Genomic DNA, 27,533 nt, shown 5'->3' with positions numbered 1-27,533 from the left:
GGTCTGTTTTTAAGGCTAATCCTCTTATCTTCAAGTTCCTAGTCGTCTCCTTACAAAATCCAATTCATACTTTTCTGCTCACAAATCAAACACTGTAGTTTTACTCCCTCCCTAATTTTTCCTGTCTCCAGGCAAGCCAGGTCCCTAGAGCCAGAGTGTCCTGGGTACAGGTCTTTATTTTCATTTTAGTCCTTGGATTTTAGTGATTCCATTAAGATTTCCCCAACCTTAATTCCAAATGACAACATAGTCCCTTTATAGTAATGCTCCCATTCTTGCATGTTCTTTGATACCCTCCATCATACCACTGTAGTCAAATATTCATGACTATTACTTAAGGCTTAGAGATGCACCCACTTTCTTCTGAAGTAAAAAGAAATGAACACTATACAATCCAACTATCCAGAAGCTAAAAATCAGTGTCCTGGAGCTTTGCTCATTTTAATGTGATCTTATTCTGGCTTTAGAAATGTATTCCAGCACCAAGAGCCAGAAACTGCCATGAAGATGCAAAAGCATTGCCATTTGTGTAGAGAATTTGTTTACGTAGTCTGAGGCAATGGAGACAGACTCCCTGGCTCTTCACATAACCTGATAAGGCTAGATCCCACTGCTAAATCTAGGCAGGCACCTGCCTGGCTTACAGCTGTACTTATGCAAGGAGAAGACACATTGGAGACTTACCCCACTGCAGGGGCTTCACTCTTTCCACACAGGGCCCTGTCTTCCAGAATCAATTCCCTACCCATATATTCACTTGGTCTGCTCTATTTTGTGAGATGTAATCATAACAAAGGCGAAAAGACTGAGAGATGGCAAGACCCCATTATTCTTGCCAGCTACTTCTCCTGCTAGCTACCTCCAAAGGAAAATATGTGCAACAGAGGGAAATAAATGCTTATTTATAGTTTCTCTTTTTTTTTTTTAAATAACTCTAATTCCAAATCTCAGGTTATGTCCCTAATGAGCTAGCAAAGATCCCCATGGAAGACTCCTTTCATTTACACATTTAAGCTTAAAGGTAGCTTATAACCCAAGAAAGTTGGTGGTCTCCTACAACCCTCCCCCAGGGTCATACCTGCCTAGCATGTGGATGCCCAGAAAAGGCTAAAAGAGGCACTAGGGAAAAACACACCAACCAGCTGGAAAGAAGTCCATTTGCTAGAGTGCTACAGGCCACAGGTCTCAGACCTTCCCAGGGCAGTCTGTGTGCATCCCTTATCTATCATATGAAGCATGTGGAAGGAAAAGAGATAATGCAAAGAGAAGGAATCCCTAGAGAAAAACAAGTCACACTTTCATCATTTTATCCCAGGAAATGATCTTGAAAAGGACCACTCTTGGTGGGATTCCACATAACTGGGGATGAAACTGGGGAGGAAACTCCCTCAGCCTACCACTCCCCCCCCGCTTGTGTGCTCTGTCAAATGAATAAATAAAATCTTCTAAAAATATAATAAACTTCTTTTTTAAAAAGATTTTATTTATTTATTTATTTATTTATTTATTTATTTATTTATTTATTTATAGAAAGTGAGAGAGAGAGTGAGAGCACAAGCAGGGAGGGAGGAAGAGGGAGAAGCAGGCTTCCTGCTGAGCAGGGAGCCCAATGCAGGGCACGATCCCAGGACCCCGGGATCATGACCTGAACCAGAGGCAGATGCTTAACTGACTGAGCCACCCAGGTGCCTCTAAATACTCTTCTCTTTTTTCTAATACTTCATTTCCTTGCAGTTTTTGAAGGGTCACCTCAAGTCCTGTATCCTTTAATAAGTCTTCCAAGACCACCCAAATCCATGGGAGTCTGTCTCTCTTTAAATCCAGTACCTCCATTTCCTTACCACCACTCAGTCCTGAAACTCAGTAAACGTTCAATTGATTAAATTTGGGGGTCTTGACAACAGTGTCGGAAAGCTGTGCAAGTACGTTAGAGAGCCTAGAAAAATAGCTGACAATATAAAAGCACAGTAGCATACAAAATGAAAGCATTAAGTTAAAAAGAATAGAATTTAAGTAAATAAAACAGCTAACAATAGGGAAATAGTATGGTGAAAAGCTCTATTTCACTTGATATTCTAATCCAGGGGTCAGCAAACTGGGACCTGCAGGCCCAATATGGCTGTTGCCTGTCTCTGTAAATAGTTTTATTGGAGCACAGCTATTCCCCTTTGCATATGGATAGCCTACAGTTGCTTTCCCACTACAACAGCAAAGTTGAGGAGTTGTAAAAAAGAGACCTTACTACTGACTCCTGTTCTGATGATATACACATGCCATCTTATCAGCCAAAAATAAAAAATATCTGAATTTGCAGTAGCTTTGTTTAGTCTCAAATAGTCCAGGGTTCCAACCACAACAACTCACACATTAAGAAAACCAATTATTTGATTCTGAAACTATATTATATAAAAGAAATACAATATTCTACTGGCCATATAACAATATCTTCAGGACAACAATGTTAAAATAAAGTTTCTAAAAACTTAAAAAGGAACAATAAAAGGATGCCAAGCATAATAACAAATTAATAGTGCTTTTATTTTATTTTTTTTAAAGATTTTATGTATTTATTTGAGAGAGAGAGGGAGAGCACAGAGGGAGAGTGAGAAGGAGAAGCAGGCTCCCTGCTAAGCAGGGAGCCCGATGTGGGGCTCGATCCCAGGACCCTGAGATCATGACGTGAGCCGAAGGCAGACGCTTAACCGACTGAGCCACCCAGGCGCCCCGATAGTGCTTTTATTTTTTAAAAAAGATTTTATTTATTTATTTGAAAGAGAGAGAGAGAACACAAGAGGGGGAGAGGGAGAAGCAGGCTTTCCGCTGAGCAGGGAGCCCAGTGCGGGGCTCGGTCCCAGGACCCTGGGATCATGACCTGAGCCAAAGGCAGACGCTTAACTTACTGAGCCACCCAGGGGCCCCAATAGTGCTCTTAAATGACCATTTAAAATATACCACTATTTAATGATATTATTTTTAAATGAGAATGCTATATATGAATTTTCGAGTTAACATTAACAAAATGTAGTATCCTCTAACTGTTCACTTTTCTACATAATTACAAAGGTAACCATTTTAAAGTATCTTTCTCTGATTAATTACTATTTCTCAGACCAAAGAAACAGAAATGTTGTAGATTCTTTGAACACATAGAAGATATGACTTGAAGTAATAGAATTGATCCAAACCGGATTTTTGACCCTAGGTAAGATAACTTAATTTCTCCAAGCTTCAAGTTTCTCAAATATTAAATAGAGATATTTATTCTATTCTAGTGACATTGTTATAAGATCTATCACTGACATTTAAAAAATGATGTTATACAAAGATTTTTCAAAAAATATAAAGCACTATAAGATGGTAAACCGTTTTTATTAGTTGTATCATTTATGGACAGAATGAGACTAATTTTAGAAGAAACTTTGGTAAGTGATAATAATCACCCATAAAATTGGCTATTATTTTCCACACAGGAAAAGGAAACTCTCTAATGTCTCTTTTCATAAACTATTTTAAAAGACATTAAGAGCCACCTGTAGTTTTTCTGGAACTATGAACATTCAGAGAATGGGACAGTACAATCATTTCAGCAATTTCATGTAACTTCACAGTGCCATTTTATGCCAATAATGCATAATTTACCTATATATTCCATGATGAATAAGGAATAGTTAGAATTTTTACTTCTTCTATGAAGATTTTCAGATAATCTTACCCATGGATAAAATAAAAACAATTCTATGTCCTAGTTTTTAAAATGCTACTTGGGGAACAACAAATTGTTTCTGAAATAGTTCTCACTGTTGACTGCTACGGACCGAATTGTGTCCATCTCCCTCCCCAAACATAATTCATCTATTGAAGCCTGAGCTGCCGTTATGACGGTATTTGGAGATGGGGCCTTTGGGACATAATTAAATTTAGACAAGATTGTGAGGGTGGTGTCCTCATGATGGGATCAGTGCCTTCATAAGAGACACTGGAGAGCTTGCTTCCTTTCTCTTTCAGCCATGTGAAGATACAGTGGGAAGGTTTATGGTTCTTTGTCATGGCAGACTGAACTAATACATTGGCAATATATAAATATGTTCCCACTAAAATCTAACTCATTAGTAATAAAGTACTTTCATTGAAAAGTGTGTGTATATTAGCTTAAAATGTTAAGCTAAATTGTTGCATGTTATACCAACAGTTTTAACACTGTTAAAGTAACAGAATCATTGAATAAATGATGGTAAATTCATACAATGTAGTATCGTGAAGCCATTAAAATGCACATCTTATTTAGAAGAATATTTCATAATATAAGAAAAAGCCTATAAGAGACCATAATGCTGTATCAATAAGATCCAATCTTATAGAGGGAAAAATGTGTGTATGTGTGTGCAGATACATATTAAAGGTATGTAAAGAAATAAACCAAATTTTAATTGGAGATATTCAGTATTTCTGAACCTTCAATAATGAATATATGTTACTATTACAGTTAGAAAACATTAAACCCTTTTCAAAGATTAACATTAATTATGCTAAAATAATAATCAATACTCAAAATGCTTTCATTTTAGAAAAACCTAACAATCAAACTGAAAGGGAAAATTAAAGAAACATTCATTAATTACCAACAGATACCCTGAAAATTTCCTTAAAAATCACCCACTGAAATAAAACATTTATAAAAGTCATTCTTAAATTTTTTAAAGAATATTGAATGTTAATCATTTTACTTACAAAAAAGAACATGTATTTTGAGAAAATTTTTAAAAATCCAATTACGTAGTTAAAATTTGATAACATACTGGCAAATCTTTAACGGTCAATTCCTACTTCATTTATTCTTCCCTTCAGCAAAAATATATTGCACACCTGCTATGTGCCAAGACCTATAACTGGCACAGTAAACACAACTGTGAACTGAATGCACATATGTGGTATTTGCTCTCATGCTGCTTGGTAGAGACAACCTTAAAGAAATATTTACTCCATTAGTCAAAGTAAAATTTCAGTAAGTTATACAAAGGAGAATACAAAATGAGTCTTTGCAAGGGGTGGGAGTGACAATGGTAATGTAGGAGTTTCCCCTTATTCTGAGTGAAATGCTTACTTTATCTTAACCAGGATCTCTTCATTTAGTGAGAATTTTAAGCGGGAAGCTATAGAGAGAGAATCCTGGGCCAAAGGCTCAGTAAGAGCAGAAGGCACAGAGATGGAAAAAGCACAGGACTCTGTGAAGGGAAAAATGGGTTCCAGAGCTGGAAGGGTGGACATGCTCACACTGCAGAAGTACTTGTAGCTGTTGGGCTGAATGGGATCCAGAGGGGAGAAACTACTGAGAAAGAGTGAAAAAGACTGAGGACCAGGCCTTGGACAGGTTCAGCGGTGGCAGGGAGGATGAGGACCCACAGATAGAGGCAACGTCCTGGAGAGATGAGGACCTTTAGACGGAGGACCAAGGTCTAAGAAGCAAGGGATGGACAGTAGATCTTGTCGAAGGCTGCACAAAAATCAAGAAAAATGAGGACTCAAAGCCCCTGCATTCAGAACCTAAATCTCAGAAGTAGGTCTTTGAGAGCACATTTGGTAGAATGGGGCGGGAAGAGCTGGAGGATAAGTGGCAAAAGTGGGTGAGTGGATGGTAAGTGAATGGAGGCAGTCCACTAGTAGAGAAAAAACTCCAAGAAATTGTGGGTAAGAAACAACTAGGGACAACTAGGAGGCAGCAGAATCCAGGGAGAGTGCTTTTTTTAAAAGAGGGACTGAAAATGGGAACCAGGAAGGGTCAACTATGGAACCGAAGTCATGGAGAAAGGCTGAGGTCAGGCTTCCCCAGCACAGGTGGAAAGACTGGTGTTGGCTCAGAGTAGGAAAAAGTCCTCCAAGAGAGCAAAGCTGAAGACTGAGGTTTTAGGTAGAGAGAGCGGGAAGATGGACAACTACTTTCTGATGGCTTCACACTCCTCCATAATTGGGAGATGAAATCATCCTCATAGAGCACAGGAGCCGTCAGCACCTTCTCCCCACTGGCCGTAGACAATGCTACTAATGTTACTAGTGAGGCCAGTCCCAGTCTTCCCAGTACGTCTCACTGAAGACAGACTCAGACGCACAGCAACCATGAGTAGATCCTCCTCCTCACTGCTCCTCCAAATGTTTTCCTGCCAGTCTCAATCTTGATTTTTTGCTTATTTGAAAATTCTGGAAACTTGTTCACTTTCCCTTTCTTATCAATGTCAGAGACAGAAAACGTACCAACAGGAGAGAGAGAGAGAGAGAGAGAGAGAGGAGGGAGGGAGAAAGGATTTACCCTCAAGTACATAAGCACTATATGAAGCACAAGGAAACTTATGAAGTAATAAAAGAGCAATCTCAGATTAATTAAAAAAAGATCCTGTACATTTTAAACGAACGAAGAATATGCTTTTATTATTAAACACTCAGTTCTTCTAATTGAGCTACTCACCAAAAAGCTACTTTGAGCCTTAAGAAAACTTCTTAGAAATAGTGGATTCTTGAACTCTGCCATGCAGCGTCTATCCTATCTGTTCCAGAGCAATAACACGGACCATTGCTCTATACCACCGTTTATATTCAAAAGTACTCCCAGACCAGCTGTATAAGTAAAATTTTCACAAATTATCAAATATTACCAATGAACTCTATGTGGCTTATTAGGGAATCTAATGTTTCTGTGAAATGGTTCATCTTTTGAAGCTGGCATATTATTAGCATACTTAGCTATATAAGGGCATGTTAATAAAATGTGTTTAAGACTTCTCAGGATCTTGAGCTCACCTTCTCCCATGGACACTCTGATGTAACAACTACATATATGCAACTAACTCTGAAAATGACCTGAAGACTGGCAGAACAGATCTTCCACAACTAATCATAGAGAGGAAGCCACATCGAAAAGGGTAGGAGGGGCATAGGCGTGGCTGAGAACCAAACCCCTCTGTGAAACTAACCACAAACAGGAGGGACACCACAAGCACAAAGAAGCGAGAGGATCAGACCCCACACCAGGCACTCTAGGCACTAGGGACCCGTACTAGGAATACAAGTCCCTATAACACCTGGCTTTGAAAACCGATGAGCCTTAACTTTGGGAGTTTTAAAATTCAGTGAGCTAAGGGTGGCTCAGTTGGTTGAGCACTGACTCTTGGCTTTGACACAGATCATGATCTCGTGGTTATGGGATCAAGCCTTGCGTCAGGCTCTGCGCTCAGCGCAGTCTGCTTCAGATTCTCTCTCCGTCTCCCTCCTGCTCTCTAATAAATGAATAAAATCTTAGAAAAAAAAAAGAAAAAAGGAAAAAAATCAGCGGGCTTAACTCCAGGAGAGCTGAAGGGCAATAGGAAACTGGGTCCCCATCCTTAAAGAGCCAGTATAATAACTAACTCAACCAGAGACACAGACCTATGCTATACATGAAGGTTTATTTACTAATCTCAGAACGGGCACTGGAGGGGCAGGGATGTTCAGATTTCTCCAGGAATAATAGTGCTGACAGGCACCATTTCTCTTCCCTTCCCCCAGCCTAGATAACTGGACACTTGCTGGAGCCAGACTAACACTCTCCATCGATGTTGTTAGCACTGCATTCCCTGGGAACCCACCTCAGCAGGCATCCTCCAAAGTAGCTTCTGCCCCATCACTCCCTACAAGCAGCCCTAGCAGGGACATGTGCCACCCTAAAGTTTTACTCCTACTCGGAGGAGAGGGGGAGATGGAACCCAACACATCAGCATGTCTGCAGATCCAGCAGCTGAGCCTCTTAGCTGCCCACACAGGGAGCAAGCCCTGTTATCCTCTATGCCTGTAGTTATGGCAGAGAGGCTAACTGTAGATAAATAGCCTGACCCCAACCTCACCCACCAATGAGCTCTAGGCAACCTGAGAGAGGCCTTTCAACTGTGTGGGGACCAAACCCTGCCCAATATGCCCACAGTAGGAAAAGCAGGTCAGTGAAGCCATCTGGGCTACAGGCAAACACGGCTCAGTCACAACAGTAGGGGACACACAGCCCACACAGGAGACACTCAGTGGAAAACCTCATTCTGGTACCAGGGGGTACTGCATTACAGGACACCACAGACCTCTTTTACACAAAGTCACTACTTTCAAGACCAGGAGACATAGCTGACCTCCCTAATACATAGAAACAAACACAGAGAGTTAGACAAAATGAGAAGACAGAGGAATACTTCCCAAATAAAAGAATGAGACAAAACCACAATAAAAGAGCTAAGTGAAATGGAGATAGGCAATATGACTGATAAAGAATTCCGAGTAATGGTCATAAAGATACTCAGTGGACTTGAGAAAAGAGTGGAGGGTCTCAGTGAGAACTTCAACAAAGAGATAGAAAATATAAAAAGGAACCAGTCAGAGAAGAAGCATTAAGTAACTGAAAAAAATCACTGGAGAATGAACAGCAGACTAGAGGAAGCACAAGAACGGATCCACACTCTGGAAGACAGTGTATGGGAAACAACCAAGTTGAACAACAAAAACAAAAAAAAATAATAAAGAATGAAAACAGGTTAAAGCAACTCAGTGACAACATCAAGCATAATAACATTCACTTGACAGGGATCCCAAAAGGAGAAGAGAGAAAGAAGGGGGCAAAAAACTTATTTGAAGAAACAGTAGCTGAAAATTTCCTTAATCTGGGGAAGGAAACAGACATTCAGGTCCAGGAAGTACAGACAGTCCCTAACAAGATGAACCAAAGGAGGTCCACTCAAAGACACATAATAATTAAAATGGCAAGCTGTAATGATAAAGAGAGAATTTTAAAGCAATAAAAGATAACAATTACATACAAGAGAAACCCCATAAGGCTACCAGTTGATTTTTCAGCAGAAATTTTGCAGGCCAGGAAGGAGTAGGATATTCAAAGTACTGAAAGAGAAAAACCTGCAACCAAGAATACTCTACCCAGCAAGGTTAAATGTAAATAGAGGAAATGCTCCAAAAGACACAGGGTGACTGAATGGATTAAAAAAAAAAAAAAAGGACCCAGCTATATGCTGCCTACAAGAGGCTTATTTCAGACCTGAAGAAACAAACAGACTAAAAGTGAAGGGGTAGAAAAATGGAAGCAAAAAAACCCCAACACACAAAAAAACACAAAAGTCAGGGTGGTAATATTTGTATCAGACAAAATAGACTTTAAGACAAAGACTGTAAGCCAGAGACAAAGAGAGGCACTACATAATGATAAAGGGATCAATCTAACAAGAGGATATGATAACTGTAAATGTCTATGGACCCAAGATAGGAGCACCTAAATAGAAAACAACAGACATAAAAGGAGAAATTGACAGCAATAAAATAATAGTAAGGGATGGTATATTTACATCAATGGATAGCTCATCTAGACAGAAAATCAATAAGGAAACAGTGCTTTAAATGATACATTACACCAGATGGACCTAACAGATACATTCAGAACTTTCCATACCCAAACAGCAAAATACACATTCTTTTCAAGTGTGCATGGAATATTCTCCACGTTAGGCAACAAAACAAGCTTCAATAAATTTAAGAAGACTGAAATCATATCAAGCATCTTTTCCAACCACAAAAGTATGAAACTAGAAATCAATTACCAAAAACAAAACAAAACAAAAAAAAAACCTGGAAAGAACACAAACACACGAAGGCTAAACAACATGCTACTAAACAACCAATGGGTCAACCAACAAATCAAAGAGGAGACCAAAAATACATGGAAACAGATGAAAATGAAAACACAATGGTCCAAAATCTTTGGGATGCAGCAAAAGCAGTTCTAAGAAGGAAGTTTATAACATAAACTTGAGGCCTACCTCAAGAAACAAATCTCAAATAAATAACCTAACCTTACACCTGAGGTAGCAAGAAAAAGAAGAAAAACAAAGCCCAAAGGTAGTAGAAAGTAGGAAATAATAAAGATTAGATCAGAAATAAATGAAATAGAGACTAAAAAAACAATTGAAAAGATCAATGAAACCAAGAGCCAGTTCTTCAAAAAGATCAACAAAATTGATAAACCCGTGGCCAGCCTCATCAAGAAAAAAAGATAAATAGATAAATAAATCAGATACAAAACAGGAAACTGACAGCACAGAAATACAAAGGATGGTAAAAGAATATTATAAAAAAAACTATATGCCAAGAAATTGGACAATCTAGAAGAAATAGATAAATTCCTAGAAACATACAATCTTCCGAAACCAAATCAGGAAGAAATAGAAAATCTGAACAGACCAATTACTTTTAACAAAATTGACTTGGTAATTAAAAAATTCCCAACAAACAAAAGTCCAGGACCAAATGGCTTCAGAGGTAAATTCTACCAAACATTTACGGAAGAGTTAATACCTATTCTTCTCAAACTATTCCAAAAAAATAGAAAAGGACAGAAAAGTTCCAAATTTATTCTAAGAAGACTGCATTATTCTGATAGCAACACCAGACAGACACTACAAAAGAAGAGAACTACAGGCTAATATCTCTGATGAACACAGATACAAATATCCTCAAGAAAGTATTAGCAAATCAAATTCAACAATACACTAAAAAAAAAAAAAATCATACACCATGATCAAGTGGGATTTATTCCAGGGATGTAAGAGTGGTTCAGTATTTGCAAAATCAATGTTATATATCATATTAACATGAAGAAGGATAAAAATCTCAATAGATGCATCTCAATTGATGCAGAAAAAGCATTTAACAAAATTTAACACCCATTCATGATTAAAAAAAAAAAAAAAAACTCTCAACAAACCAGGCTTAGAGGGAATATACCTCAACAGAATAAAGGCCACATATGACATCTACAGCTAACATCATACTCAGTGGTGAAAAACTGAAAACTTTTCCTCCAAGATCAGTAACAAGACATGGATGTCCACTCTCACTGCTTTTATTCAACATAGTACTAGAAGCCCTAGTCACAGCAATCAGATGAGAAAAAGAACTAAAAGGAATCCCAAATGATAAGGAAGAAATAAAACTGTCACTATCTGCAGATGACATACTATATATGGAAAGCCCTAGAGACTCCACCAAAAACCTATTAGAACAAATATATGCATTCAGTAAAGTTTTCAGCTACAAAATTAATACACAAAAATCTGTTGCATTTCTACATACTAAAAACGAAATAGCTGAAACAGAAATTAAGAAAAGAATCCCATTTACCATTGTGCCAACAAGAATAAAATATCTAGGAGTAAATTTAACCAAGGAGGTAAAAGACCTATACTCTGAAAACTGTAAGACACTGATGAATAAAAATGAAGATGATACAAATGGGAAGGTATACTATGCTCATAGACTGGAAGATTATCATTAAAATGTCCATCGTATCCAAAACAATCCACAGATTCAATGCAACCCCTATCAAAATACCAGTAAGTATTTTCACAGAATCAGAACAAATACTACTAAAATTTGTAAAGAACAACAAAAGATCCCAAATAGCCGGGGCAATCTTGAGAATGAAGAACAAAGTTGGAGGTATCACAATCCCAGATTTCATGATACACTCAAAGCTACAATAATCAAACTAGTATGGTACTGGCACAAAAACAGACACACAGAATAATGGTACAGGAGAGAGAGCGAAGAAATAAACCCATACCTATATGATCAATTAGTACAGGACAAAGGAGGCAAGAATATACAAAGGGAAAACACAGTCTCTTCAGTAAATGGTGCTAGGAAAACTGGACAGCCATATGTAAAAGAATGAAATGAGACCACTTTCTTACACCATATACAAAAATAAACTCAAAATGGATTAAAGAGTTAAATATAAGACTGAAACCATAACACTCCTAAAAGAAAACAGACAGTAATCTCTTGGACATTGACCTTAGCAATGTATTTATAGATATGTCTCCTTAGGTAAGGGAAACAAAAGCAAAAATAAACTATTGGGATTACACCAAAATTAACAACTTTTGCACAGCAAAGGAAACCATAAAACGAAAAGGCAACCCAGTGACTGGGAGAAGATATTTGCAAATGACATATCCCATAAGGGGTTAATAACCAAAATATATAAAGAATTCATACAATTCAGCAACAACAACAACAACAAAAAAACCGAACAATCCAATTAAAAAATGAGGAGAGGACCTGAATAGACATTTCTCCAAATAAGACATACAGATGCCCAGTAGACACAGGAAAAGATGCTCAACATCACTAATCACCAGGAAAATGCAAATAATCAAACCACTATGAGATATTGAGTCCGAATGACTAGTATTAAAAAGACAAGAAATAAGTATTGGTGAGGATGTGGAAAAGGAATCTTTGTGCACTGTTGGTGGGAATATAAATTGGTGCAGCCACTGTGGAAAACAGTATAGAGGTTCCTTAAAAATTTAAAAATAGGAGGTTGGAGGGGGATGAGGTAACTGGGTGATAGGCATTAAGGAGGGCACTTGATGGAATGAGCTCTGGGTGTTATATGCAACTGATAAATCACTAAATTCTACCTCTGAAACTAATAATATACTATATGTTAATTAAATTGAATTTAAATTAAAAATTAAAAAAAATGAAAAACAGAACTATCATACAATCTTTTAATTCCACTACTGGGTATTTACCTGAAGAAAACAAAAACACAAATTCAAAAAGATATATGTACCCCTATGTATATCGCAGCATTATTTACAATAGCCAACATATAGAAGCAACCCAAGTATCCATGATAGATGAATGGATAAATAAGATATGATACATACACAAAATGGAATTTTACTCAGCCATAAAAACAAATGAGATATGAGAAACAAACTGAGGGTTCTAGAGGGGATGGGGGTGGGGGGATTGTTAGCCTGGTGATGGGTATTAAAGAGGGCACATACTGCATGGAGCACTGGGTGTTGTACTCAAACAATGAATCATGGAACACTACATCAAAAACTAATGATGTAATGTATGGTGATTAACACAACATAATAATAAAAAAAAATTAAAACAAAACAAAACAAAAAAACAAATGAGATCTTGCCATTTGTGACACAAATGGACCTAATGGGTATTATGGTAAGCAACATAAGTCCGACAAAAAAAGACAATTACCATATGATTTCACTTAAATGTGCAATCTAAAAAACAAAACAGGGGCGCCTGGGTGGCTCAGTGGTTAAGCGTCTGCTTTCGGCTCAGGTCATGATCCCGGGGTCCTGGGATCGAGCCCCACATCAGGCTCCCTGCTCGGCGGGAAGCCTGCTTCTCCCTCTCTCACTCCCCCCTGCTTGTGTTCCTTCTCTCGCTGTGTCTCTCTCTGTCAAATAAATAAAATAAAATCTTTAAAAAAATAAATAAAAATAAAAAATAAAAAATAAAACAAATGGGGGCACCTGGCTGGTTCAGCTGGTAGAGCATGCGACTCTTGATCTCGGGGTTGTGGGTTCGAGCCCCACATTGGGTGCAGAGATCCCTTAAAAAAATAAAATCTTAAAAAATAATTTAAAAAAATAAAAAACAAAACAAATGAATGAACAAACACACAAAAACAGACTCTTGGGGTGCCTGGGTGGCTCAGTGGGGTGAGCTACCAACTCTTGATTTTGCAACCCTGATTGCGATCTCAGGGTCATGAGATGGAGCCCCATGTTGGGCTCTGCGCTGACTGTGGGGTCTGCTTGAGATTCTCTTCTTCTTCCTCTCTCCCTTGCCCCACTCACACACATGCTCTCGTGCTATATCTCTAAAATAAATAAGTAAAATCTTAAGAAGAAAAAAAAAACCAGATTTTTAATACAGAGAACAAGCTGGTTGCTGCCAGAGGGTAGAGTATTAGGTGGGTGGGCAAAATAAAGGGGATTAAGAGGTACAAACTTACACTTATAAAATAAATAAGCCCTAGAGATGTAAAGTACAGTAAAGGGAATACAGTCAGTAATATAAAAACACTGTATGGTAACAGACGGTAACTACACTTGTGTGAGCACTGAGTAATGTATAGAATTGTCAAATCAATATGTTTGTATACCTGTAACTAATTAACATATTAATTATACTTCAATTTTAAAAACACTTTCTTTTAGGGGCACCTGGCTGGCTCAGTCAGTTAAGCGTCTGCCTTCAGAATCGAGTCCCACATCAGGGTCCCTGCTCAGTCGGGAGCTTGCTTCTCTCTCTCCCTGTGCCCCTCCTCCCTGCTTGTATTCTCTCTCTCTCAAATAAATAAATAAAATCTTTAAAACAAAAAACTTTTTCTTTTAGAGGTGATTAAATTGCACAAATCCCTCCATATTTTCTTACCTATTCTATCAGTAATAATAGCATGTATTTTCGCAACCTAGATTACAGGCTTAATCATTGCAGTGTAAGAAAAGAAACAGTTTAAAAATAAACTATAGGTTTATAGAACTCAATTCAAGAACTAGTCCCAAGTAGGGGTGCCTGGGTGGCTCAGTCGTTAAGCGTCTGCCTTTGGCTCAGGTCATGATCCCAGAGTCCTGGGATAGAGCCCCGCATCGGGTTCCCTGCTCCGCGGGAAGCCTGCTTCCCCCTCTCCCACTCCCCCTGCTTATGTTCCTGCTCTTGCTGTGTCTCTCTCTGTCAAATAAATAAATAAAATCTTAAAAAAAAAAAACTAGTCCCAAGTAGCCCATGTAGCAGAATGGATACAAGGAAAAAATAAAAACTAGGAAGTCACAAATGAGCGTGCATCCTAAAGAAAAAAAAGCAAGAAGCAAAACACACAGAACATCACTTAGTGTGAAATAAATGTCTGAAAGAGAAAACCCCTAACTCAGCACCAAACATGTGCACTCACATGCACGTGCATGCATGCATGTGCGCATGCACACACACACACATACACACCACACATTTTGTCTGAACCATCTCAAAATAAATTGCAGATATCAGGACTAATGACCTCTAAGTACTTTAGTATATATTTACCAAGATCAAAGACAACTGCATTATCACACCCAAGAAATTTAACCCAATGGAGTATTATCTAATACACAGCCTGTATTCAAGTTTACAAATTATTCCAATAGTGAAATTTATAGAGCTTTTCTCTACTGATGCAAATTCAATCAAGGATCCCATATTGTACTGAGCTGTCATATTACTTCAGTCTCCTTTACTGTACTGAAGACAAGAAGCAAAACTAAGCCTTTTTGCCATGACATTGACATTTTTTAACAGACCAGGCTAAGGTTGTCTTGTAGAATGCATATGATAAAGATTTTTATAGAATTATGTCAGGTTCCTCTTTGTGGAAATTTTATGTTGTGTTTTCTCAACCCATCCTATTAGTTTTTGGGTATTAGTACCACAATATGAAGGCACATTTATCAGTCTGCTTTTCCAATATAACTCTCCCCCCAACTCCGCCCTCTTCCAACCCACTGTCCCTTCTTTATGATGTCCTACTCAGTTTAAAGCCATTTAGAAATGAGGACAAAAATTACAAAATTAATTTAATTTTGTTTACAAAAAGTTTAGTCCCTAAGATAAAGCATCCTACCTATGTGTGGCAAGCCCTTCAAGAGGGATTGTCTGAATAATAATCATTCCTGTGGGCTACTTGTCCTTTCTTTTCCTGAGTGGAGTTTGTAAGCCAAAGGCCAGGCTTGAACTGCTCATTAGTATGGAGGGGATTTTTCTAAGAGTCTTTGAGAGTGGTGAGGAGACAAGCAGGCTGGGTATTTAGAGAGGATCCTAACACTCCTTTATAATATGACGTGAGATGTAAGCCCTCTTAACCCATATTCTCACAAAATATTCAGCCACATCGCATCGCCACTAATGACTGCAGAACTAGGGAGATACACTGAAGATGTGGAGTTTAAGGTGAGTAGAAAGGGAACAATAGAGTAGTTTAGTCCTGGCAATGAATCGCTTCCATATTTTTTCTTTTCTTAGTCCAGGTTCTTTTGTTTTAAGTTAGATAGAAAAATAAAAAAACAAAGGCTGTTCTTCATACATTATGTAATCAAATTAATTCCATCAATAGACTTATGTCCAAATGAAACATTTACAAGGCAGTTAACACAAAAAGCTCATTTGGATTTATTTAAGCCAAGGGCACTATAAAACCCTAATTTAAAAAGAGCTTTAAAGCCCAATTGCTTTGAGAAAGAATTACCTTTAGAGATATGTTTGTTCTCTATGCTATCTATAATTATTGTTGGAAAAGTCTTTTGAAAAATATTCATAAAATCTAGAAACATTGGATGTATCTTCCCCTATGGTAATGTAGAATACATCTGTTTCCCCAGAAGATTTAACTTGACTTCTGAAATAGCAAACAAAAATCTTATTATAAGGTTTATTATTTAGGGTTTGAGCAACAGGATCTGTGCTACTGAACTTTAACCAAAAAAACTTAAAAATCAACAGACTTTTACTGAATACCATCTTATGTGCTCAGTACATTTTTATATGCATTCTGGCAAAGAAAAGTATACATGTTCCTACTTAATCTTACTTAAATAGAACTACTTAAAACATACATAAAATAATGGCAGACAATTTTAGATAATATATATTCAGTGTCAAGCTATAGAGCACAAAACACCACATACAGCATGAGAAGTTTTCAGTGGAGTTTCATTAGATGAAGATTGCAGTAACTGTGAAGAAAGCAGCCTGAGTTAAGGTATAAGACAAGAATGATTCTGGTGGTTGGTATGGTCAGATAATCCTGAACAGACAGAATGGTGAGTGCTAGGGTAAGTCAGTTAAAGTTAAAAATAAAAAGTTCCCAGTGATTAATTTTGTCCCTGTAATTTAATTGGGAAACAGGTCTCTCCAGTAATTTTAGATTTAGATCTATACATATTTTCCTGTTTGTATGCTTACTATGGTACTGGACAATGATTCTTTTTTTTTAAGATGCTATTTATTTGAGAGAGAGAGAGCACACGAGCAGGGGCAGAGAGAGAGAGAGAAGCAGACTCCCCTGCTGAGCAGGGAGCCTGAAGCAGGGCTCAATCCCAGGACCCTGGCATCGTGACCGGAGCCGAAGGCAGATGTTTAACTGACTGAGCTACCCAAGCACTCCTGGACAATGATTCTAAGACATACTTTGTTTTTTTCCACACTTAAACATCTCTTAAATTTGGATGAATCTTGCAATAAATTGTGTATCATATTTGGACAGCAACTTTTCTCCCCCTTAGTGGTACATAAAACAATGATGCATCTTAAAAATCAACCACTATGAATCAAGAGTGCTATGAAGTCATTAGGAAGAGTAGATGAGGGAAAAAAAGTGTTTTATGTTTAAGGTAGAACATAGTCAATTTGTAACTCTCCAAAAAACTGCCTGAACCTCTTGCTCACAAGAAACAGAAACGATCAGATGGTCTACAGCAGGAAGGGGCAGGAACACATCGAAATTGAGTCCTCACAGAAAGTGAAGAGTTGAGACCAGAGGATAGAAATCAGATGTGGAAATCGTAAATTATTTTTCAGAGTAGAAGTTGTAAAACCTGAGTTGAGAGAGAGATATGCCATTTCCAGCAGAGCTCTGGAAAGCAGTGGGTAAAATCAGGGTATGATGATAGGGAGGTTGTTCCCAAGTTTGTCAAGAGCAGTTAAGCTCCCAAGTTTGTCAAGAGCAGTTAAGCCCCCAAGTCATCTCTTGGATCAAGTAGACAAACAGTTAAGTCTTCTCTACACTGATAAAAATTAGAAGGAAAGTGAACTGGGAAAAGTCAGCTGGAACATCTCCAGGCTGGATAACACTGGGCACAAAAGAGGGCAGGGATGAGGCATGGGACTAGGAGCAGAGGATTTGGTGAAAAATCTAACAAGCCGCCAACGTGGGGACAGTATTTGCAAAAGACATACCCGATAAAGGATGGTTATCCAAAATATACAAAGAACTCAAACAAACAATAAGAAAATGAATAACCTGATTTTAAAAATGGGCAAAAGATCTGAACAGACACCTCAGCAAAGAAGATATGAGGGAAATAAATAAGCATATGAAAAGATGCTCAACATCACATGACATTTGGCAACTGCAAATTAAACAAGGAGATATCACTACACACCTGTTAAAATGGCCAAAATCCAAAACACCAATAACACCAAACACTGGTGAGAATGAGGATCAACAGGAACTCTTATTCACTGCTGGTAGGAATGCAATGTGGAATAGCTACTTTATAGGCAGTATAGACTTAGTAAACACTTAGTGTAAACTTAACATAGTTTACTATAAACTTAGTATAACTAAGTTTAGTATAGACCTGTGGAAATCACTATGTTGCACACCTGAAACTAATATAACATTGTAGGTCAACTATATTTTTAAAAAGTTCAGCAGTTTCTCAAAAAACTAAATGTGCTCTTACCATATGATCCAGCAACTTGCTCTTCAGTATTTACCCAAATGAGTTGGAAATATGTCCACACAAAAACTTGCATACATTATGCTTACAGCAGCTTTATTCATAACTGCCAAAACTTGGAAGCAATCAAGTTATACTGCTGTAGGTAAAGGGATAAACCGTAGTACATCTAGACAGTGGGATATTACTCAGTGTTAAAAGGAATGAGCTATACCTACAAAATCGTAAGTTTTGTTGAACTTTTCAGAGAGCTGGGGTCATTTTAACAATGCTCTAATAGTTTTTCATCACACAAATACAAAAAAAAAAAAATCCTTTTTTTGTGACCTTCAAAATTGTACCTGATCTGGTCCCCATTCCTGACCTAAGCCATTTTCCCCAAATGATTCAACAAACATAACACCAGAGACAAGGGAGGAAACAGCACTAGCTGAGAGAGACCAGTACTACACAGGCTGTGTTGAGAAGCAATGTGTGTAAAACTCATGAGGAACTTGAATTTCTAGATACTGAGTTTTCTTAAAGAAAGTACTCCAATATAATGAATCAATCAAAAGTCAAGGTGCCAGCACCTTTTAAGAAATTCAATAAATAGGGCACCTGGGTGGCTCAGATGGTTAAGCGTCTGCCTTCGGCTCAGGTCATGATCCCAGGGTCCTGGGATCGAGTCCCGCATCGGGCTCCCTGCTCCTTGGGAGCCTGCTTCTCTCTCTCTCTCTCTCTCTGTTTCTCATGAATAAATAAATAAAATCTTAAAAAAAAAGAAAAAGAAATTCAATAAATACACCTTTTTTTTTTTAAATAAGTAATGGGAGAATCAGTGAGGGGTTTTAAGCAGAAAAATAACTTGATCTGACTTGCATTTTAGAAAGTAAATTCTGACTGCACTGTGGAGGATACATTAGATGGGGTAAGACTAAAAAACAGTCAAAATGCATTAAATTAACTCAGGAAACCTCATGAGGTTCCTAACACAAACCCTTGGCAGGGAGAGATGATAACCTGATTGTTCAGAGCTATTTAGGAAGTCATACACAGCAAGGGAATCAAAGTGGGAGGAGAGAGAGCTTCTCCCAGTTGTTCGGTCTGTCAGGGAGGTTATGTACCTCTACAAATTTCATTCTGTCTTCAACCAGGGCTCATACCTGATGAGTTACAGGGGACTTGTTCAGCGCCTACTAAATGATATTACTCACATGTCCCACCCCTCTGCCACCTACCCCCACCTCCAGAGTGTCTTTGTTCAGACAGACCTGGGCTGGAATGGGACAGAACTCAGGAGCCTCTGGCTCCCAGGTCTACAGTTCTGTCTTTAGCTTCTACCTTCCCAGCAGAGCAGGCACTTGTAAAAACACATCATCCCAAATTTCTCTAGCCTTTCTAAGGCTACTTGTCCTTAACCATTTTTCTGCCCAACAACCAAGGGGATATTTCACTCCCATTAAACTTTTGATCACTGTGGCAGACATTCTTACTTTGATCTAGGGATAGGTTGCAGTATAAGAATCACCAAGTGGCCTTTTAAAACTACACACTCATTCCCCTCTCCCTTTCTGATGGCTACCAACACACCCACAGAGGGAAGGGATTAAAGTGGAAAAAAGATTGAGAACCACCTACTGCTTTACTAACCTATTTTATAAGAATAAGAATTCAGATATGTAGCAGCAGTGTTCCAAATTGAATTCTAAGAGAAGTTACTCTGTATGTTTGATATATTTTTTCTGTTGTTTCCTATGGTGATAAACATTTTCAGGTCTCAATCTACTTCTCAGCAGGAACTACACAGAGTTTAATGAGACCAATATTATGATGCTCTCCCTACTGAGAAAATTTCAGTACCATTCTGAAAGGATCTGAAGTTAAGAAAGGTAATGAAATTCTAGGAAAGAGCTTTAAAGTTGTCAATATTCAAATTCTTTACAGAAAAAAATTCATATTTAATTTGGTGACCCAAAACAAACAAAACACATATTCCTTTACTGACTCATCTCTACTTTTTTTAACAGGATTTTTTTAAAGATTTTATTTATTTATTTGAGAGACAGAGAGAGCACAAGCAGGGGGAGCAGCAGAGGGAGAGGGAGAAGTAGGCTCCCTGCTGAGCAGGGAGCTCAAGGTGAGGCTCAATCCCAGGACCCTGGGATCATGACCTGAGCAGAAGACAGACGCTTAACTGACTGAGCCACCCAGGCACCGCTTTAACAGAATTTTTTTAAAGAAAATATTATATGTAACTCTGAAAGGGAAGCTAAGGTAAATGAGTGAATTACAATAAAATAAAGCATCCTAGCTTGGCAACCGCGTGCAATGACCCAGATTTTCCCAAAGTGTGGCACAGGAGATGACTTTAAGGAATCAATACATTTACCTTAACAGTCACTAAAATAGCTCATCAAATCTGTGAAATCACCCATTATTTTTTAGGGAAAGATGAAAGCAGGAGGAATTCACAGATTTCTTATCTTACAGGCCCTATGCTCAAAAAATGCTTTTGTTGAGCCTTAAACATTGCGATTTTTTTTTAAATAAGTTTTGAGATATAATTCACATACCATAAAATTCACTCTTTTAAAGTATGCAATTCAATTGTTTTGAGTAAATTCACAAGGTTGTATGACCATTACCACTATCTAATTCCAGAACATCTTCATCACCCTAAAAGAAACTATAACCATTAGTAGTTACTCCCATTCCCCTCTGACCCCTGGCAATAGCTAATCTACTTTCTGTCTCTATGGATTTGCCCATTCTGGACACTTGAGAGAGATGAAATCAACAATATGTGGCTGCTTTCACTTAACTGTTTTCAAGGTTCATCTGTGTTTTAGCATGGATCAGTACTTCCCTCCTTTTTATGACCAAATAATATTCCATTATATGGACATGCCGCATTTTGTTCACCCACATCAGTTGATGGACATTTGGGCTGTTCCACTTTTTATTTTTTTTATTTATTTTTTTTTAAAGATTTTATTTATTTATTTGACAGAGAGAGACACAGCAAGAGAGGGAACACAGGCAGGGGGAGTGGGAGAGGGAGAAGCAGGCTTCCCGCCGAGCAGGGAGCCCGATGCGGGGCTTGATCCCAGGACCCTGGGATCATGACCTGAGCCGAAAGCAGACGCTTAACGACTGAGCCACCCAGGCGCCCCTGTTTCCACTTTTTAGCTATTATAAGTAATGCTGCTATGAACATCCATGTACAAGTGTTTGTGTGGACATATTTTCAATTTTCTTGGGTATATACCTAAGAGTAGAATTGATGGGTCATGTGGTAACTCTACGTTACCTTACTGAGAAACTGAAAAACTATTTTCCAAAGTGGTTGCATTATCTTTCAATCCCATAAGCAATATATAAGGTTCCAATTTCTCCACATCTTTGCCAACACTTTACTGTCTAGTTTTTAAAAATTATTATACCTGTCTTAGTGGGTGATCTCATTGTAGTTTTGATTTGCATTTCCCTAATGACTAGTGATGGCAACTAATTATTTGTATGTCTTGGTTACCTCCCCAAAAGCCATGGTCCTTGTCTATTAGCCTACTCTCTTCTTCCTCCTGCAAAGCCTGAAGTCTCCACTTCAACTCTGAGACCTACTCCCCATCATGTTCCTGCTCCCACCTGGGCAACCCATACTGAGCTTTCCTTCATACAGCCTTGCCCTCATCCCAGCAGCCTCTCTCAGGCCTACTTCTGTAGACTTTAACTTTTCCCTTTCTCTCAATTCCCTCTTCTGCTTCCCAGTCTCATGTTCCACATTTCCAAAGTCCTTCTTAATTTTTCCACATTCTAAACCACCTCTCCCTTTGACTCCAGGCTCCTCTCTCTTCCTCCACGTCCTTCTTTCTTAATATGCATAGGCGACAAGCCCTACAGACTTAGTCCTTCACCTACCCTTTGTCCTTGGTACTATTAAATGTTATCCCATTCTCTTTCTCTATTCCTGTTATTCACTAGTCGGCAGTCTGTCTGCCATTTGATTTGTGAGTAAAAGCAATGATGGGAAAAAAAAACCTTTCCAACTGAAGAGCTGTGATGGTGAATTTTATGTGTCAACTTGACTGGAACATGGGGTTCCCAGGTATATGGTCAAACATTATTCTGGGTGTGTTTGTGAGGATGTTTCTGCATGAGATTAACATTTGAATTCGTAGGCTGGGTAAAGCAGATTGCCTCATCAATCAAAACAGGCTACTGGTTCTATTTGACCCAAATAGAACAAAAAAGGCTGAGAGATAACTAACTTCTTTGTCCTGTTTGAGCTGGACATTGGTTTCTCCTGCCCTGGAACTAGAACTATATCATCAGCTCCCCTGAGTCCCCAGCTTGTGGAGTACAGATCCTGGGACTTCTCAGCCTGCATAATCATGTGAACCAATACTTCATAATAAATCATATTTATATTTCCTAACAGATTGCTAAAAGATAAGCGGAGGCATATTTAAAATTTGAAGTTTATTTCAGCAAAACTCAATTCAAATTGGGCGGTACCAAACCAAAAGTGATTAGGAACATTCCACTGACAGGAGCTAGGGGAGAGACTTTTATAGTGAAGACGTGGAAGCAAAGCAAGGAAATTATCTGATTGGCTATAGCATAAACCCTAGTTGGCTCTTTGTGAATGGTTATCCTTAGGGTTAGATTTCATAACCCTGAGACATTTACAGGCTTAGATTTTGGTTTGCTTACATAGGGCATATACACATACACATACTCTATTGGCTCTGTTTCTCTGGAGAACCCTGACTAATACAGGTGCTTGAGCCTTAGAAGCCCCTTACCCCACAAACAAATAAGCAAATAAGCAAAATTCACGCAAAGGAATTTAGATTTGCTCCAGTGAACAAAAAAGAGACAATGAGTACTTGTGTAGGGCTTATGTTTGTTAATAGTACAACATCACTAAGCAAGACAAATTGAAATAGGGAGAGTACAAAAGTCAGGAGACTACAAAAACAAGGCCTACATGGATTCCTGCCTGGGGCAAATGCAAATGAAATTGAAAATCTAAAAAAAAATCAGAGAAACAAAAGTGCAAGAAAAAAGAAGAAAATTTAATTCCAAAGTTCCACTCTAAAAGGAGAGTAGGGTCAGACAGAAATGCTACAGTTGAGAAAGGAAACTAGGTTTTTTGGTTTATTTCTTTATTCTTTGGCATATGGGAGAGGTCTGATGGAGAAGATGATTAATTCAATTTTGGACATGTGGCATTTGAGGTGATGGCAGACATCCAGGTACAGATGACGGTCTTAAAAGATGAAATGGACAGAAGCTTCCTAAAATTAATTTAGGGTTCTACTATCCCACAGCAACATTTTATGCTCACCAGAATGTATCCCTTGTCTTACTGAAGGGCATCACTTGGCATTGGGCATCAAAGTAACTGGCTACTGAACCAGGGTTCTACTGTGCAGTTAGTTTATCAGCTCCATCACTAAAATCTTCAAACATTTCCCAAACTGATGCTCTTCATATGATCTACGAAGAACTTCCTTCCTTTCCAAAGCGATGTAAACTTGGGCACTCACACATGCTGAGCACTTACATAGTGATAAAAGGAAACCAAGAGACAAGAATTATCATAAATATTCAGCATTCAAACCACAAGATCATTAACCCTCTTAAGTCCTCCTAGATAGGACTATGTCCTGTGTGACTCTGGTCTGGGAGGCCCTCACCAGTGTGCTAAAGATTTGGCTTTCTTTCTTCCTGACACAGCCACTACTTGTGTCACCATCTGCCCCTTTCTCAAAGGGGCTAGGAGGATAGAAAAAAGAGCTTAGTCAGATTGAGAACTTCATTCCACAATATGGTTAAAAATTAATGTAGCATAACTTGAAACCGGTAAAGGCTGCTGCCCAAATACATACACATGCACTATTACCACTGAGGCAAAGATCCAAAATCTCAAAGATCTCAAGTCCAACATCTCAAAAAGTCTTCAATTATGGTCCTCTTGCTTACTGTCCCAATAGGTAGAAAACTGACAAGTGGTTAAGGAGTGACAATACCCAAAGTGCACGCAATTATATAGTGTAAGCTCTAACTCTCTGCTATGCTTATAATAAAAAAGTCCTTCTTATTCCATATATTATCATAAATCTAATAATGCCTTTATTAAATGCTGCTGGAAAGTGTTTCTGCTAATCTGAGGATTCTACATTTGTGTTCAAATGGCAGGAAGAGCTTTTTCCTAATAATTTATATTACGTTACCATCTCTCTCATTTTTTTATTCTCTTAAAAGTCTATGGCTAGGGGCACCTGGGTGGCTCAGATGGTTAAGCGTCTGCCTTCGGCTCGGGTCGGGATCTCAGGGTCCTGGGATTGAGCCCCATGTCGGGCTCCCTCCTCAGCAGGGAGTCTGCTTCTCCCTCTGCCTCTGCTGCTCCCCCTGCTCATGTTCTCTCCATCTCTCCTTCTCAAGTGAATAAATAAAATCTTTAAAAAAAAAAAAGTCTGTGGCTAATCCCTGAAAAAGCTATAATTGTGGGTTAATTTTTCCCCCATTCCCAGAAAGTATACATTTTAGCAGACTGTGTTTTCCCAAAAGGGTCACAATATTTCCCTCCCACATGCTCTTCTGCAATATGACCTTGCCAATCCCCCGACAAGGAGTTCAAGTCTCTCAACTCTAGGCTGGCCTTAATGATTCACTTGTAACCAACAAAATGTGGCAAAAATGATACTGAATGGTTTCCAAGCCCAGATCAGTAGAAGTCTTGCCGCTTCCTTCTCAGTCTCTGGAAGACTCAGTCTCCAGATGCTGCCATGCTGTGAAAGACGAAAGCTACATGAGAGGGCATGAGGTCCTCTAGTCAACTGCCCCAGCTGAGCCCAGCCTTCAAGTCACCAGAGGAAGAAAGAAGTCATCTTGCAAGTAGATTCTCCAACCCCAGTCGTTTCAACTGCCCGCGGAGCAAATCACACCCATCCATTCCAGTCTTCCCATCTGAAAACACAGACATCATTGAGCAGACAAACCAGACCCTCTGTCTCTGAATTCTTGACCCAAGAATTTGTGAGAATAAAGTGGTGGCTGTTTTTGCAAGACTTTTGGGTGGTGTGAAGGCAGCACTGGAAACCCAGAGCAGCAACAGCTAACTGGAATGTGTATGGTGGGTAACATGCCCGTCCCCACTCACTTTAGTGACTGAACTTCACATTTTTGTTCCCCTTCACTTTACTGAAACTTCCATTCCCAAAGAAATTCTTTTTTGCCAGTTTTGTTAATTTCCCCATTTATTTTGACAATTCAACTTTAGAAACCATCATATCCAATAAAATCATTTCCTAGGGTTTGATTTCCAGCTTATTTGTTTTAAAAGCTTGTTTCTAACATTCTCTCCACTTACTGGAATTATTTCAGTCTTTTTCACCCTTTTATTGCAATCTATGTTTGAATTAGGTCATGACTAAAGACATAATTACTTGAAGCAAGATGTTGTGCACCCAACTATAACCATGATAAGTAAACATTCTGTCAGGCATAAGAATTATTCAGCACTTATTGTAAACAAAGCACTATACCAGTACTTCACATTTTATCATTATAAACGCTTTATTATTGAGTTAGCTATATTGAATTCTATATATCTACTCTCATCACAAGTCATATTTTGCCAGAAAAAGCTCATTTTACTGTTTAACAAAAAGACTATTCTTGTTTAATATGTAATCTTAATACAAACTCTTCAAACCATTGCATTTTTATAAATAGTCTATTTTATAACTTGTTATTATATTTAACAAGGACAAATTGGTCACTCACAAATCATAGCATAAAAAATCAAGCTCTTCATTTTCCTGAGAGAACTTCATTTTCTTTTTTTTTTTTTTTTTAAAGATTTTATTTATTTATTTGAGAGAGAGAGAACGAGAGACAGAGAGCATGAGAGGGAGGAGGGTCAGAGGGAGAAGCAGACCCCCTGCCGAGCAGGGAGCCCGATGTGGGACTTGATCCCGGGACTCCAGGATCATGACCTGAGCCGAAGGCAGTCGCTTAACCAACTGAGCCACCCAGGCGCCCGAGAACTTCATTTTCTTTATGAATCTTTGTAACTACTTGGCAGAGAAAAACTTAGTCCTGTTGTTTCTCTAAGTGTTTAGTCACTTCTAATTAAAGTTTAGACTTTTCAGAAGATATTCAGTTAAAACCAGGTGTTATCATCCCAGTTACATCCCACCCCTGGAACTCACTCACTTCTAAGCACCCCTACCAGTGTCCCTTCTGCTTTCACCCCACTCAGCTGGGCCCTTCTAGAGGTGTCTGCAAGGACATTACGCTTTCTTACTGACAGGGTGAACAAGCTGCACATCTGGCCACTATTATCCTCTTGCTGGTTTGGAAAGTGTGGTGGAAAAACACTGGGCACGACAGTGGCTGCAGTAATAGTGCAAGCAGTCTAGGACAGATGAAGAGCGAAGTGAAGAAAGGAAGGGCTCATGAATAGGAAGAAAAAGAACCAGAGGGGCTGGAGAATGGGTAAAATGTGAAAAAGGAAGGGAGAAGTTCATTGATTTAATCAACAGATATTTAGAGCATCTTCCATACGGGTATTCTGAGATTGAGAATTAAGAATCAATTAAGATTGAGAGGAAAATGTGTACGAGTAGCTTGAGTAAAGGTAAAGATCACAGAATCTGCAAAGGTCAAGAACCGTGAGACTAGGATGTTAGATGGGCCACCCATAGACAGCAACTCTCTGCTGAGCATGGGAAGCAACAAAGAGAGGTGCAGGAGGAAGAGATAGTTGGCCTAAATCTCAAGAACTGTATTTACAGAAGAGTCTAGCAGTAATGGTTTACAGGTTACAATGAGAGCTAGAAGAAAAATGTTGTCTCCAGGACCTTTGATTGATGCAATGTGTGAAAATGAGTAGTGGTCACCTGCAAAGGCAGCAGAAAAAGCAGTAACCTGGGGAGAGAGCAGGTTTTCAATTACAATGAGCAGATAGAGTATTTGATGAAGAGATGTGGCTACAGAGAAGTCTGTTCAGCAGGGAGCAAGAGCTCTAGAGAGCAAGTATCTAGTTTATGAAGTTATGATGGTGAAACAACATAATGCATGTAAAGTGCTTAACACAGTGTCCAACACACAGTATTGCACAGTACACTTTTTGGTTTAATTGTTTTTGCTTATTGATATGGTCCTTCCAAGAAACTGTAACCAAGTATGCACGAGACAGCCTGC

General features: G+C 38.6%; 1 protein-coding gene across 7 annotated transcripts in view; it reads right to left on the bottom strand.

Moving 5' to 3' along the window:
* FAM184A (family with sequence similarity 184 member A) overlaps window positions 1–27,533 on the bottom strand; it is a 111,422-nt gene that overhangs the window by 66,727 nt on the left and 17,162 nt on the right. The gene's annotated exons all lie outside the window — the stretch shown is intronic.

The sequence above is a fragment of the Halichoerus grypus genome, chromosome 9, assembly GCF_964656455.1.
Source record: "Halichoerus grypus chromosome 9, mHalGry1.hap1.1, whole genome shotgun sequence".
NCBI classification, from domain to species: Eukaryota; Metazoa; Chordata; class Mammalia; order Carnivora; family Phocidae; genus Halichoerus; species Halichoerus grypus.
Note: the sequence above shows the minus strand (reverse complement) of the source record. Positions and strands in the feature narration are given on the sequence as shown.